This window comes from Musca vetustissima, unplaced genomic scaffold (assembly GCF_032173495.1).
Source record: "Musca vetustissima isolate MV318-11 ecotype Yass unplaced genomic scaffold, APGP_CSIRO_Mvet_v1 utg275536, whole genome shotgun sequence".
Classification (NCBI taxonomy): Eukaryota; Metazoa; Arthropoda; class Insecta; order Diptera; family Muscidae; genus Musca; species Musca vetustissima.
The window spans coordinates 1,534-17,855 of NW_026877609.1; the positions used below are offsets into that span (position 1 = coordinate 1,534).

At 35.6% G+C, this 16,322-nt stretch overlaps 1 pseudogene; it reads left to right on the forward strand.

The window, feature by feature from the left end:
• The first annotated feature begins 1,278 nt into the window (after window positions 1-1,278).
• On the forward strand, window positions 1,279-6,726 carry LOC133322264 (Ig-like and fibronectin type-III domain-containing protein 2; annotated as a pseudogene).
• Window positions 6,727-16,322: the final 9,596 nt, after the last annotated feature.

A 16,322-nucleotide genomic window follows, 5' to 3' on the forward strand; every position in this document is an offset into this window, starting at 1 on the left:
GATTTCATGTAAATGGTGCCCCAAAGTCCCTATATATCTTTCGATTTGCACAAAATTTGACATAACGTACTGAATTGAGCCTAGAATGATGTCTGCCAAGTTTCGAGAAAATCGGTCCAGATCTAGATATAGCTCACATGTATAGTTTCGTCCGATTTCATGTAAAGGGTGCACAAAGTCCCCATATATCCTTCGATTTGCACGAAATTTGGCATAACGATAATGATTTAGATATAGCTCCCTTTTATTATAGATTGATTTTAAGTAATTGACGCGACAAGGAACCAATAGGGTGATAGGAACAAAACGTTCTGAAATTAGTATAACCTAACCTGTGACAAGTTTGTGTGAAATCGCTTAATATTTGGATAGAACTTCCATATATATTTTCGCCCGATTTCAAGTAAATTGGGCATCAAACTCCTCATGTTAGTAGATTGACATCAAATTCTGCACAACGTAAAAAATTGAGCCTAGAATTACGTAGTTGCGTTTTATAGAAGTACGGACATTCCCCAACGGATGACCTATTTATATTTGTTTGAAGTCGATTTACATACTTTTGTCCCATTGTAACATACGAATGACATGTTAATGGATAGATCTAGGTAGATTCACATTTAGATAAATATCACATATTTTATTTCATCCAATTTCATGTTAATAGTCCTGTTTAATATACCCATAGTGGTGAAGGGTATCATATAGTCGGCCCCGTCCGACTTTACTACTTTCCTTACTGGTTTTTAATAAGGTTGTCACCAAAAAAGTTAAATAACTCTTAGGACCGCAGGACTCCGCAGCTATTTTTTTTTTTTATTCCTTAAATAACATACTTTTCACCACTCAAATAAAAAAAAATTAGAGCTAACCTTTTTTAAACTTTTTTTCTGCTCCACTAATTTCAAAATTTGTTTTAAAAATTTTATGAACTAAGTACTACAAGTGTGGACGACTGTATACACCATATGATATCTATATACATACAAACTAAAGCGAATCCTAGTTTTTACATCCAGAGCAACCAAAATAAACACTTTTATAATAACCGTTAATTTGAATATTCAAATATTTGAGCAGCAGAAAAACACACCCATTTTTCGAAAATATGGTAAAAAAATCAGTTTATAAATAATTATCAGATTTGAACCTTTGTAGAGACAAAACTACTTAACATATCGATATAAAATTTCATATTTATTCTAATTGGAGTGTTTTCTATCAATCCTCATCAAAAAAATTGTCCTCCGTGGTACTTGGTTTTGCCCATTTTTGGCCGCGGTCGTGACACTGTGCGGCATTGAGCCGGAGGCAAGCGAAAAGGATTTCCCACGAATCGTGCGCTGCATGGCCGATGGTCGTAATCATGTACCCCGTTGTGTTGAGAAACAAATACCTGATTTGTGTCAAGACATGTGTCGCGGCGAGTACACACCGTTCACCGATATGCTGCGTACACGAGTGTCCTGTGTCAATCATACACTAAGCGGACTGCAGTGCATACTGCAGGGTGTCCAACAGATACCTAGCACCCCACTGGAAGTGACAGTGAGTGAGGTTAGCGAAACAGCTGTAACGGTTAGCTGGTCACCGCCTGAAAAGCTACCCGACACGGTGAAAGAATACAAAATCAATGTAACGTAATTGCATTCCATTGATGAGGATGATGATGCGGCGTCGGCAGAGGACGATGGTGACGATGATGTGGCTAAAACGCGTCTAACGAAAAAGGATGAAAGTGTCATTAGGCGCACTGTAAATGGCAACACAACATCGATTCGGATACTAGACTGAAAGCCGCAAAGAATGTACGGCATTGTGGTGACGGCCGAAAATGAATTTGGTTCAAGTTTGCCCAACGAACGACTGCGCATCTTTACGCACAAAAGTTCCCTGTCCAAGGAGGAGGATGCGGAACCCGAAACTAAAATGGAGATGCCAGATTTGCCTGACATCCGTAGTTGTTGTGAATCGCGTGGCATGACCCACCGAATGTGTTTGGATAAAATGTGATCCGCAAAAAACTGATTTGGCAACGCTGCCCGATTTTATGGTTTGTGCACCATGGTCAAACATCACTTTCAGTCGTTTGGCCAATAATATTGATCATACGCCATGTTGTAGAGCCCGTGGTATACCGAGTGCATGTTTCCCGCTGTGTTCGGGCAAGGTGTCGACATTGGATTTCAATTTTTTTAAGTGAGTATTTAATTGAAGGGAATTGTGGTGGAATTCATTTTTAACTTTTGTTTTTGCTTTTTCATTTTTTCTTTTAGGTGCCTGCGTTTTATGTCGGAATTTAGCAGTTGCCTATTTCAAGGTTATGGTGTTTTGGCTGATCCACCCACCAAATTGCGTACGGTTGCCAAAAAGGATACTTTCCTCATTTTGGATTGGAATAAACCAAAAAGACTGGCCGATACAATTACAACATTCCATGTGAAATTTAGACGTTTGGGAGTTGGTGATCCTTTAAGGCCTGGGTTTTTAAAAGAATATTTTTTCCAAGGAACGTCAAGGCGTGGATTTTTAAAAGAATATTTTTAGGGACCATTAAGGCGTGGAGTTTTAAAAGAATATTTTTAGGGACCATTAAGGCGTGGAGTTTTAAAAGAATATTTTTATGGACTATTAAGGCGTGGAGTTTTAAAAGAATATTTTTAGGGACCATTAAGGCGTGGAGTTTTAAAAGAATATTTTTAGGGACCATTAAGGCGTGGAGTTTTAAAAGAACATTTTTCAGAGTCCTTTAAGGCGTGGATTTTTAAAAGTATATTTTTCAGGGTCCTTTAAGGCGTGGATTTTTAAAAGTATATTTTTCAGGGTCCTTTAAGGCGTGGATTTTTAAAAGTATATTTTTCAGGGTCCTTTAAGGCGTGGATTTTTAAAAGTATATTTTTCAGGGTCCTTTAAGGCGTGGATTTTTAAAAGTATATTTTTCAGGGTCCTTTAAGGCGTGGATTTTTAAAAGTATATTTTTCAGGGTCCTTTAAGGCGTGGATTTTTAAAAGTATATTTTTCAGGGTCCTTTAAGGCGTGGATTTTTAAAAGTATATTTTTCAGGGTCCTTTAAGGCGTGGATTTTTAAAAGTATATTTTTCAGGGTCCTTTAAGGCGTGGATTTTTAAAAGTATATTTTTCAGGGTCCTTTAAGGCGTGGATTTTTAAAAGTATATTTTTCAGGGTCCTTTAAGTCCTTTAAGGCGTGGATTTTTTAAAGTATATTTTTCAGGGTCCTTTAAGGCGTGGATTTTTAAAAGTATATTTTTCAGGGTCCTTTAAGGCGTGGATTTTTAAAAGTATATTTTTCAGGGTCCTTTAAGGCGTGGATTTTTAAAAGTATATTTTTCAGGGTCCTTTAAGGCGTGGATTTTTAAAAGTATATTTTTCAGGGTCCTTTAAGGCGTGGATTTTTAAAAGAATATTTTTTTCCCGCCTTTAAGGCGTGGATTTTTAAAAGAATATTTTTTCCCGCCTTTAAGGCGTGGATTTTTAAAAGAATATTTTTTCCCCGACTTTAAGGCGTGGATTTTTAAAAGGAATTTTTTTCAGGCCACTTAAGGCGTGGATTTTTAAAAGGAATTTTTTAACGAATATTCAGGCCACTTAAGGCGTGGATTTTTAAAAGGAATTTTTTTCAGGCCACTTAAGGCGTGGATTTTTAAAAGGAATTTTTTTCAGGCCACTTAAGGCGTGGATTTTTAAAAGAATATTTTTTCCCGCCTTTAAGGCGTGGATTTTTAAAAGTATATTTTTCAGGATCCTTTAAGGCGTGGATTTTTAAAAGTATATTTTTCAGGATCCTTTAAGGCGTGGATTTTTAAAAGTATATTTTTCAGGATCCTTTAAGGCGTGGATTTTTAAAAGTATATTTTTCAGGATCCTTTAAGGCGTGGATTTTTAAAAGTATATTTTTCAGGATCCTTTAAGGCGTGGATTTTTAAAAGTATATTTTTCAGGATCCTTTAAGGCGTGGATTTTTAAAAGTATATTTTTCAGGATCCTTTAAGGCGTGGATTTTTAAAAGTATATTTTTCAGGATCCTTTAAGGCGTGGATTTTTAAAAGTATATTTTTCAGGATCCTTTAAGGCGTGGATTTTTAAAAGTATATTTTTCAGGTATATTATCTAAGACCTGGATTTTTATAAGAATATTTTTCCAAGGCGTGGATTTTTATAAAAAAAATTATCCAAGACCTGGATTTTTATAAAAATATTTTATCCAAGACCTGGAGTTTTATAAAAAATTTTATCCAAGACCTGGTTTTTTTTAAAAATATTTTATCCAAGACGTGGAGTTTTATAAAAAATTATCCATGACCTGGATTTTTATAAAAATACTTTTTCTAAGGCGTGGATTTTTATAAAAATATTTTTATAAAAAAAAATTATCCAAGACCTGGATTTTTATAAAAATATTTTATCCAAGACCTGGAGTTTTATAAAAAATTTTATCCAAGACCTGGATTTTTTTAAAAATATTTTATCCAAGACCTGGATTTTTTTAAAAATATTTTATCCAAGACTTGGAGTTTTATAAAAAAAAATTATCCAAGACCTGGATTTTTATAAAAATATGTTATCTAAGACCTGAATTTTTATAAAAATATTTTATCTAAGACCTGGATATTTATAAGAATATTTTTGCAAGGCGTGGATTTTTATAAAAATATTTTTTTAATATATAGGTTTTTAAAGAAAGATTTTTTTCAAAGTGTGGATTTTTATAAAAATTCGTGGAGTCTTGTAAAAATATTCATTAAGGCATGTAGTCTTATAAGAATATGTTTAAGGCATGGAGTCTTATAAGAATATGAATAATTTTTAAGCTGTAGAGTCTTATAAGAATACTAATAATTTTAAAGCCGTGGACTCTTACAAAAATGCGAATAAATTTTAAGGCGTGTACTCTTAGAAGATTACGGGGGATTATAGGGGATTGAAATTAATATATATATATATATATATATATATCGCCGATCCTAGGTCCATAGCGTTTAAATGTATCGTTTTTTAACCGAAAGCAATTTGCACATACACAAGTTTGTATCAATTTGAGGTATGTTGATGTCATCCTGTGGGTGTAGGGTATAAAAAAGGTTTAAGTTACATTTCTCTCGTTTCATTAAAAATAGTCTTCCTTCGTTCCGCCAAAGGGCCAACATTTCCAGTGCATTTAAATTTATTGATATCAACGAAATTAGATTTTTGTATTCATCTCTTCCTCAAGAATATATTATTTTCATCTCATTTCCTTTGACAATATTTATAACGTCAATTTAAACACGTACTACTTATAGTACTAGCTGCCCCTTCTAGGCTAACTGATGCTGCTGTGCATCTTTTGAAAGTTCGCACAGAAAAAGAATTTATAACCGCAACATGTTTCTTTATAAACTTACTTTGAAGCACTTATTTCATCTTGACTAAAGCCGGAGCTCAGTAAAAACAGGAGGAAACCACATACACTAACATCTATTCCTGTTGCATGTTCGCTTATTCTTCATCTACTTCTGTTTTCTTCTCCCTGTTTTTCTCCATTTAGAAAAATCCACCACTAATATTAGAAGGCTTGGAACCCGAAGTCTACTATGAATTCTATGTGGTATCCATAAATGCATATGGCAAAAGTGAACCCTCACCACGTTTAATCACACGCACTAAACCCATAGAAGTGGAGGACGCCGAGGAGCCTAACTATGATATGTCAAAATGCTGTCATGGATCGGGTCTATTGTACCCTTATGCAGTTACAATATAAAATTGTCGGACATTGAGAAGCTGGGACCGACGTGTCGGGCACAAATGTGTAAGTATGAAAGTATTAAAGATATCCAAGCTACCATTTCTACACCCTGAGCCGCCCCTAATACAACTTCTTCGATAACTGGTTGCAGTTGTTGTTGCAACAACAGCATGAAGCGACAACAGCAACAGAATAAATAACAAGACCAACTGAAACACAGCAGCAACAATAACAACAATATTGCCAACATGAATGCTTGAGCCTTAGTTCTTCGGAATGAGCCAGCAAATAAATAAAATACATTAAATAAGATTTATATGTAACATGATATGCATACGAATTAAGTTATATATCGTTGTCGTTGGGTTGTTGTTGTTGCTGAAGCTGCCACAGTCACATCTTCCATGGGTTTTTTGTTGGTCGCCATTATAGGTTTGCCCTATAAGTGTTGCCTTTAAATTCAATAGCCAAGCAACGAACCAATCCAACCCAGCAGACATCCAACCAACCAGTCATCCATGTTGGCTAAAGGATAACATAAAAACTGAAAATAATTACTTTTCTTATGTTACTTATGTTCGAACAATTCGAAGTTGCTTTCGATCCATTTACTACATAGCTGGATCCAATCCTTCTTGAGCGGAGCTGGGACCACAACGACATTTACCACCATCACTTGCCACTTTCTCAATGTCCAAGACACCACTGTTTGCAGAATTAATAGTCTTATTCCACTTCTTCTTTTTCATGTTTTTTTTTTCTTTTTTTTGCAGCCATTATTGCCAAATGTGCCGCCGGAGGTCGTGATCACACACCGTGCTGTGTACGCCGTGGTGTACCCTCAACATGTATGTCACTGTGCCGTGGCGTTTTACCTGTAGCCCACACCTCTTCATTGGCAACAACGGGCAGTGTCAATTCTAATGCCACCACAGATTGTCTATCTTATGCGGGTAATATCCTGCAATGTCTGGAGGAGGGTAAGTATTGGACAGAGTCACAAACACAGTCAGTCACCACACCAGCGACAACAATGTGCAAATTGAATTTTCCATTTAGAAAGAAGAAAATTTAATTATAATGCATTGCTAGCAATTCTACTTCGATGAAGGGACAGGGGACGTCAAATGTAGGCAAAAGTAAAAACTAGGATAGTAAATCAGCTATTGGTGTAAAGAAGGAATTTATTTCTTTTGAAGATAAAACTTAGTTTTTCTAGGCAGATATATATCCAGCAGTGTGGAATGGAGTACTAGGGGTATTAGACCGAAATGCTGTTGTTATATTTAATGGTTATAAGTGAAAAAATATGTAAGCAAATATGACCTATGTTAAATGTACACAATTGTAAATTAAAGGACATTTTAGAGGTGGACGGAGAATTATTTAAAAAACCTGATAACAAATATAAATGAGGAAGAATACTTTAGAGTATTTATCTAAGTTTTCAAGCGATATGGAAGTTGTTATTTCGAATGATGACCTCCTACTAGAAAAAAGTAAAAAATTCGTTAAATTCGGTCGGGCCGAAATTTGTATACCCTGCACCAAGTGGGGTACATCCAGATGTCCTTAAATCGTGATGGTGTTATCTAAAAACCAGGTTCAGTATAGTCGTATAGGGCCGACCATATGATACCCTACACAACTGCCAAGAAACACAAACTTTCAGCAGATCCATATTCTGTGCCTCGGCAATATTTCACGATATTTGCGACCTCTTGACCGATTAGAGATCAAAGCTACAGTTTCTTACCATGGCATATTTTCGGAATATTTTTCCCGGGGGGAACATTTAAGTCACAAGATGTGAATTTTTTTCATTTTACACAGAGAGGTCTTGGTTGATTTGACCGATGAATATTGTCCGATCAAAAATGTGATTTAATTAGTTGACCAGATTCCCTTCCCTATGTGATGTGTTGAAAAAAACACAGAAAATTTAAGGTCTTGGTCCATTTATTTATCTCCCATTTGTTGTATTCCCTAAATATTAGAACTGCTGAAATTGTAAGCGTCGACCTTGACCATAATCGGAACCTTAATCAGAACTTCCTAGCCATTAGTGAGTAATTTGGATAATTGCTCAAACCAATTCGGATAAAAAACGTGCTCAAACCACCAAAATACCGAATATGGGGGAGTTTCTATTATATGGGTGCTACCCGGAAATATGAGTCAATGTATAAAATGTTCGGTGGAGACATTTTCTACCCAGTCAGATTTCAAAATATTAAATTGCAAATGCGAATTTTTGTAGGGATATTTTTCACAGGCATAAATCGGTCGCATATTTTTATACCCTACACTACAGTGTGTCTTTATGTCAGTTATGTCTTTGTGCATATGTTTGTAACAGGCAAAACGAAACGAGATAGACACATGGTTACTTTGCGCATGTCCGTCCGTCTGTTGATGTTAAATTGTAAACAAAGTACAGGTCGCATTTATGATCCGATTTGGTTGAAATTTGGCACAGCTCAAGGCCCAAGGACGAACCCTATTGAAATTGGGAAAATCGGTTCAGATTTAGATATAGCTCCCAATATATGTTCGTCCGATTTAAGGTAAATGGGGTACCAAAGTCCCTATATATCCTTCGATTTGCACGAAATTTGGTATAGCCTACTGAATTAGCGTACTGAATTAAGTCTAGAATGACTTGTGCCAAGTTTCGTGAAAATCGGTTCAGATTTAGATATTGTTCCTATATATAGTATCGCCCGATTTTAGGTAAATGGTGTAAAAAAGTCCATATAAATCTTTCGATTTGCACGAATGTTGGTATTGCCTACTGAATTAGATCTAGAATGACGTGTGCTAAGTTTCGTGAAAATCGGTTCATATTTAGATATAGCTTCCATATATAGTTTCGCCCGATTTTAGGTAAATTGTGCACCAAAGTCTGATTAACAAGAATATTGGCATAGCGTACTAAATTAAGTCTATAATGATGTGATAGTTTTAAGAAAATTGTACACAATAGTTCGATTGACTATGGTATGGATCTCTGGCAGGTTTGCTTGAAATCGGTTCAGATATAGATATACACTAAAGATCCATACAATAGTTCGATTGACTATGGTATGGATCTCTGGCTGGTTTGCTTGAAATCGGTTCAGATATAGATATGACTTAGCTTCCATATATAATTTCGACTTATTTATGTTAATTGTACGCCAAATATTCAATGGGTCTGATTTAGATAAAATTTTAAACAGTACAGCGACGTATTTTCGGATACATATGTAAAATATACCCAAAGTGGTGAAGGGTATCATATAGTCTGCCCAGTCCGACTTTACTACTTTCCTTACTGGTTTTAACTTATCCCAGATAGGTTTAATGTAATTTGTATAATTTGGGAATTTTAGTTACCCTTTTCAACCAAATTGGTTCTAATACAGAATTTTGAGCTTTCTTTGGGTTTTTCCTAATAATAAATTGTTTATATCGGTTCACCAATTTTCAGCCCCAAATGTTTGTAACGCCGCGAAATATTGGTCCTAGACCCACCTTTAAGTATACCGATCGTCATATCTCGACTAGCTGAGTTGATCTAGACATGTGTGTCCGTCCGTCTGTCCATTATAATTTGTAAACACGACACAGGCCACAGTTATGGACCAATCTTCACGAAATTTTGCATGTAGGATGGGTTCTGGCCAATGAAGATCCCTATTGTTTTTGGGAAAGATCGGCAGGGTATCGTATGGTCGGCCCCGTCCGACTATACTGCTCCGCTCACTGGTTTAATTTGCCATTCGTCAGAATGCTTTATCATGACTATTGTTGATATAGTTCGACATTCCTGTAACATGTCTATGTGTGTGCGAAATACGGATGTCCAAAGTGTCAATCATTCTATGGGGTCAATCAAAATGACAACTATAAGAAAATTTTATTTTATTGTATATACATTTTTTTATGTTTATTAAAAGTGTCCACTGCTCAGTAGAAAATGAATTTTTTCTTATTTATTTTTTTAAGTCCAAGCACCTATATGGCTTGAACTTTTTAAGTAATATTTTTCCATGCACCTAATAAGGCGTGGATTTTTTAAATAATATTTTTCCAAGCACATAATAAGGCGTGGATTTTTTAAATAATATTTTTCCAAGCACTTATAAGGCGTGGATATTTTGAATAATATTTTTCCAACACCTACAAGTCGTGGATTTTTTAAATAATATTTTTCCAAGCACCTAATAAGGCGTGGATTTTTTAAATAATATTTTTCCAAGCACCTAATAAGGCGTGGATTTTTTAAATAATATTTTTCCAAGCACCTATAAGGCGTGGATATTTTGAATAATATTTTTCCAAGCACCTATAAGGCGTGGATATTTTGAATAATATTTTTCCAAGCACCTATAAGGCGTGGATATTTTGAATAATATTTTTCCAAGCACCTATAAGGCGTGGATATTTTGAATAATATTTTTCCAAGCACCTATAAGGCGTGGATATTTTGAATATTTTTCCAAGCACCTATAAGGCGTGGATATTTTGAATAATATTTTTCCAAGCACCTATAAGGCGTGGATATTTTGAATAATATTTTTCCAAGCTCCTATAAATCGGTCCATGTGTTTTATGTCTAAATCCACTTCCCTGCAAAGTTACTTAATGAAACTTATCATCATTATAAACATTAATTTTAAGCCAAAATGTCAATTCGACTTTTGCTAACCACTTAAACTTAGCCACATATCTTTTAGGAGCAAAAAAGAAAAATGACATGTCATTTAAGTTTGAAAAATTGAGAGTTCCACTTTTTTGTAATGACAAAAAAATAACCTAAAAGAAATAAACTTTAATAATAACATCATTTGATGGCAGAATGAAACCACTGAAAACTTCTAATGGCAAACAAGTGAACAAGGACGAAGGACATAGTACAAGTACTAACATGTACTCACACCATATATATTTAGTAAAGTTTTCTATGCTTTTCAGTAGCAGCGGCGTCATTTATGTACCTCCTTGCTAAACGTTTTCCAACATCAGGCCACAATATTACGAAAGTCTGCTGAAAGGAACACCTTTAAATTTATTGTTTGTTAACGAAAAAGAAAAGCAAATAGAAATATGTTTTCATGACGATGATGAGAATAAGAATTCTAATAATGTCATATTTTCGTTGTGAAAGATATTGAGAAAAAAAGAAAAAAAATTGGATGGAATATTTTTTCTTTCACAGGAGAATGTAATACAAATTAGGAGAGCACAGGATACAAATAATAGGGTAAGATAATACAAGCCCAACGTCGTCATATCTAAATCAGAGAAGGATTTTCTTTTGCAGCAAGGATATCAAATAATAATAGGGGAAGGAATATTTTAAAGAATATTTTTCCAAGGAACTACAAGGCGAGGATTTAATAAAGAATATTTTTCAAAGCATCTATAAGGCGTAGATTTTTAAAAGAATTATTTTCCCAAGCATCTTTAATTCGTAGATTTTTTAACGAATAATTTTTTTAAGCATCTATAAGGCTTAGATTTTTAAAAGAATAATTTGACCAAGCAACTGTGTTGCAATTTTTAGTGCGATGTCCCTTTAACAATCCTTTCTTCAATTACTCTCCATATTGTATGTACCTGACATTTTTCAACGCTAATGACTGCGGAACTAAACCACTATTCGCCATCATTTCTAACTATATACGAACATTTAAGCCTAGACAGACATTTATGTCTATGACCAGGTTACCATATAACAATCGGACAATACTCAAAAGCTCTTTAATCCCTTGACCTAACATTCATGCCGCAAATATTGGTTTTTATGACCGGAACTATAATCCATACAAGTTCAAGCAACTCTCTTGGAAAATCTCATTTGATGTTACTGTCCCATTGACAATGATGATTTTTAGATTTTCGTTACATTTCTAGATACTCCTCTACAACTATACTCCGCAAAACACCGTTGCTGATCTAAGTAAAATCGCTTAACAATAAAAATAAACGAATTCGCTCATCACAACAGTACTGGTGAAAAAACATGAGGACAAAATTAAATAACAACGTAAATTGCAAATATCCGCGCCAAAAAATTGTTGTTTTTTTCACTCACTTAAAACCGAAACACGTTTTCAATGAAAAACCAGTAAGGAAAGTAGTAAAGTCGGACGGGGCCGACTATATGATACCCTTCACCACTTTGAGTATATTCAACAGATGAATCCTAACAGAGATCGCATTTTTAAAGGACCAGTAAAATGAAATTGGAACCATAAACACGTCATTCTGCAACCGATACTAAATTGTTCATTTGGTCAGATATAGAAGCTATATCTAAATCTGAACCGATTTCAGGAAACTTAACACACATCATTCTAGACCTAATTTGTTACGCTGGGCCAAATTTCGTGCAAATCGAAAGATATATAGGGACTTTGGTGCACCATTTACATTAAATCTAACGAAAGTATATGTGGGAGCTATATATAAATCTGAACCGATTTCCAGGAAAACTACACTCATCATTCTAGACCTAATTTGCTACGCTGTGCCAAATTTCGTGCTTAAATCGACTTAAAAAGTGATTCTATGCATATTCTCAAAAGGAACCATGGGTCTATCTCGATTATTTTTGCATGTTACAAACATATGCACAAAAACATACTACCCTGTACCAGAAAATATAATTTTGTTTAAGAACCTCAAAACCTGGGGGCTACCAGAAAAAATTGACCAATATTTATAATTTATAGTGGAGAGATGTGCTACCTAATAAGAACTCGACGTACTAAATTACAGTCAATTTGGTCGAAAAATCCGATCAGAACCCCCAAAATACCAAAAATTTTGGGGTACCGTTATATGGGGACTACCAGAAAAATTGGACCTATATTTATAATTTTTAGTGGAGTAATTTGGTACCCAATAAGAACCCAATGTACAAAATTTCAGCGAATTCAGTTATAAAACGAGCCCAAAAACCCGAAAATACCGAAAATTGGGGGTGCCCTTATATGGGGGCTTTCTGAAAAAATTTACCTTTATTTATAATGTTTGGTAGGGAGATTTGCTACCCAATAAGAACACAAAGTACCAAATTTCAGCGAAAATACCGAAATTTGTGGGTAATCTTATATGGGGGCTATCCGAAAAAATGGACCTTTATTTATAATTTTTGGTAGGGAGATTTGCTACCCAATAAGAACTCAAAGTACCAAATTTCTGCGAATTCAGTTTAAAAACGCGCTCAAGAACCTCAAAATACCGAAAATTTGGGAGTACCCTTATATGGGGGCTATGCGAAAAAATGGACCGTTATTTATAATTTTTGGTAGGGAGATTTGCTACCCAATAAGAACACAAAGTACCAAATTTCAGCGAATTCGGTCGGAAAATGCGATCAAAACCCCCAAAATACCGAAAATTGGGGGTAATCTTATATGGGGGCTATCCGAAAAAATTGACCTTTATTTATAATTTTTGGTAGGGAGATTTGCTACCCAATAAGAACTCAAAGTACAAAATTCAGCGAATTCAAAAAATCGCGCTCAAGAACCTCAAAATACCGAAAATTTTGGGGTACCCTTATATGGGAGATATGCCTAAACGTGGACCGATTTTTTCCAATTTCAATAGGGTTCGTCCTTGGGCCAATTAAGTGACCTGTGCCAAATTTCATCCAAATCGGATCATAAATGCGACCTGTACTTTGTTAACAAAAATACATGGACGGACGGACAGACGGACGGACGGACATGCATAAATCGACTCAGAAAGTGATTCTATGCATATTCTCAAAAGGAACCATGGGTCTATCTCGATTATTTTTGCCGGTTACAAACATATGCACAAAGACATAATACCCTGTACCACAGTGTGGTGAAGGGTATAACCAGAAAGGAAAGTAGTAAAGTCGGACGGGGCCGACTATATGATACCCTTCACCACTATGGGTATATTAAAAAAGATGCGTCCTAACAGAAGGGTCATTAACATGAAATCGACTTAGATCAATCCCTAAACGTGCCATTCGTTTGTTACAATCGGACAAAATGGTGTAAATCGAATTAAAGCAAATATCAATGGGACACCCATTGAATACTTGGAGCCCAATTAACACGAAGTCAGTCGGAAATATATATGGGCTACATCTGTGCTTCTACACGCAATTACGTCATTCTATTCTGAAAAAAAACTTGAAGAGTTTGGTGCAACATAGATATCCAAATATGAACGGATTTCAACGAAACTTGTAACATGCACGTTGTATGCAAATCGAAGGATATATAGGGACTTTGGTGCACTATTAACCTAAAATCGGACGGAAATATATGTGGGAGCTATATCTAAATCTGAACCGATTTTCACGAAACTTAACATACATCATTCTAGACTTAATTTAGTACGATATGCCTAATTTCGCGCAAATTGAAAGATATATAGGGACTTTGGTGCACTATTTACCTAAAATCGGACGAAAATATATATGGGAGCTATATCTAAATCTGAACCGATTTTCACGAAACATAGCACACATCATTCTAGACTTAATTTAGTACGCTATGCCAAATTTCGTGCAAATCGAAAGATATATAGGTACTTTTGTGCACCATTTGCCTTAAATCGGACGAACATATATATGGGAGGTATATCTAAATCTGAACCGATTTTTCCTAATTTCAATAGGGTTCGTCCTTGGGCCAAATAAATGTGCTGTGCCAATTTTCAACCAATTCGAATCAAAAATGCGACCTGTTTGTACAATTTAACATGGACGATTGCATATTCCATGTGATTCTATGCATATTCTCAAAAGGAACCATGAGTCTATCTCGTTTTTATTTGCCTGGGAAATTTTTTAAGATTTCAACTCGATTTTCGAATTGGGTAGAATTGCTTTTCGATAACAAATTTTTAATATAGGTCCTCTTTTAGTCTACCATACAATATAATTTCTGATATCTTCATTCTTAACACTGCTTCGAGTTCCACTGTACCCACCATGCCATGTTGTGCCACACGACAATAGATAACAATTGACGTTGAATGCGTTGTAGATATGAACCAGCGTGTACATCACATCACTTGATGGCTTGTATTTAATATGGACATGAGTATCGAGAATAGACATTAAAAGAGACAGACTGGCAGACCGGCAGTCAGATAGATGGTAGCGACAATTCACGAGACAATCAACCAGTCAGACAGCTAACCACCCAGTCTGCCAGCCAAACATTCAGACAGATAATGGACAAATATACGATGGATGTTCGCGTTTTTTGTTCAGATATATGTTATGGTTTGGTTTAGACTATATGTCATGATACGAGTTTTATGGCACGCAACAACAACAGCAGCGACAATAATATAACACCACAAAATGTGCTACTGATGCAGTTGGCAATTTTTGTTGTAGCTGTCAATGCTAGCAATATAGGTTGATGTTGTTGTTGCAATGTCTGGTTGCATTAGCAATATTTGCAACAGCAGTAAACGTGTGACTGAATGCAATGTTGGATGTATGGATGGTTGGGTATGGAACGGTGGGTTGGTTGGCAGTCTGGTGGCTGATCGATTAGTTGGATGGTTGCATGGATTGTTTGTTTGGTTGAGTGCCAATGTCTGTCCATAAACTGTTGTTCATGGGGGCGGCGAAATGGCTCCCGGTATTTTTTGTTGCTCTTGTTGGCTACCTATCATTCATTCATTTGCCTATTTCGCGCTAAGAAACCTCATGCCATTCTGTTCATCATCATCGTGATGGCGATGATGACGATAATATCAGTTGACATTGATGGCAATGAAGATGAAGATGTGCCACTGCTGCTGCTGTTCACATTTGGCTCACGATGTAGAAACCTGACGATAATGTCAATGTTGATATTTGTTTGTTTTCTGCTGACTGAATGACTGGCTGAATAACACCCCAACCTCAACCCCCTTTTCATTTCGACACTGACTTACAATTACACACACACAACACAAATACATAGAAAGAGATATGCCTAGCCTTGTTAGCTAGGCTTAATATCAATGAACACGGACAGTTTGTAATCTAGAAGAGAATCGTAATATGTATGTATGTTCAGAGATAGAGTCATAATCATAGAACAGATTTTCGTTCGTTAGTTATTGGCACGGTTTGTTAGGCAGATTGAAGAACGAAAAATGCCAGAACAGCAAAAAATGTTGCGAACAACATAGGCAGAAGTCAGAAAGACGTTTTTACAAAACTCCAAAAATGGGTATGTAAAAACGAGGTACAGATGATATGAACCGAGATGAAACTCTTTATATATGCCAGTTGAAGGGAGTATTTATAAACGACCTGAAGGTAGTCTCTATAGAATATTTATAGACAAGGCGAAGGGAGTCTTTATAGACGAGCTAACGGGAGTCTTTATAGACGAGCTGACGGGAGTCTTTATAGACGAGCTGAAGGGAGTCTTTATAGACGAGCTGAAGGGAGTCTTTATAGACGAGCTGAAGGGAGTCTTTATAGCTGACGAGCTTTATGGCTGAAGGGAGTCTTTATAGACGAGCTGAAGGGAGTCTTTATAGACGAGCTGAAGGGAGTCTTTATAGACGAGCTGACGGGAGTCTTTAT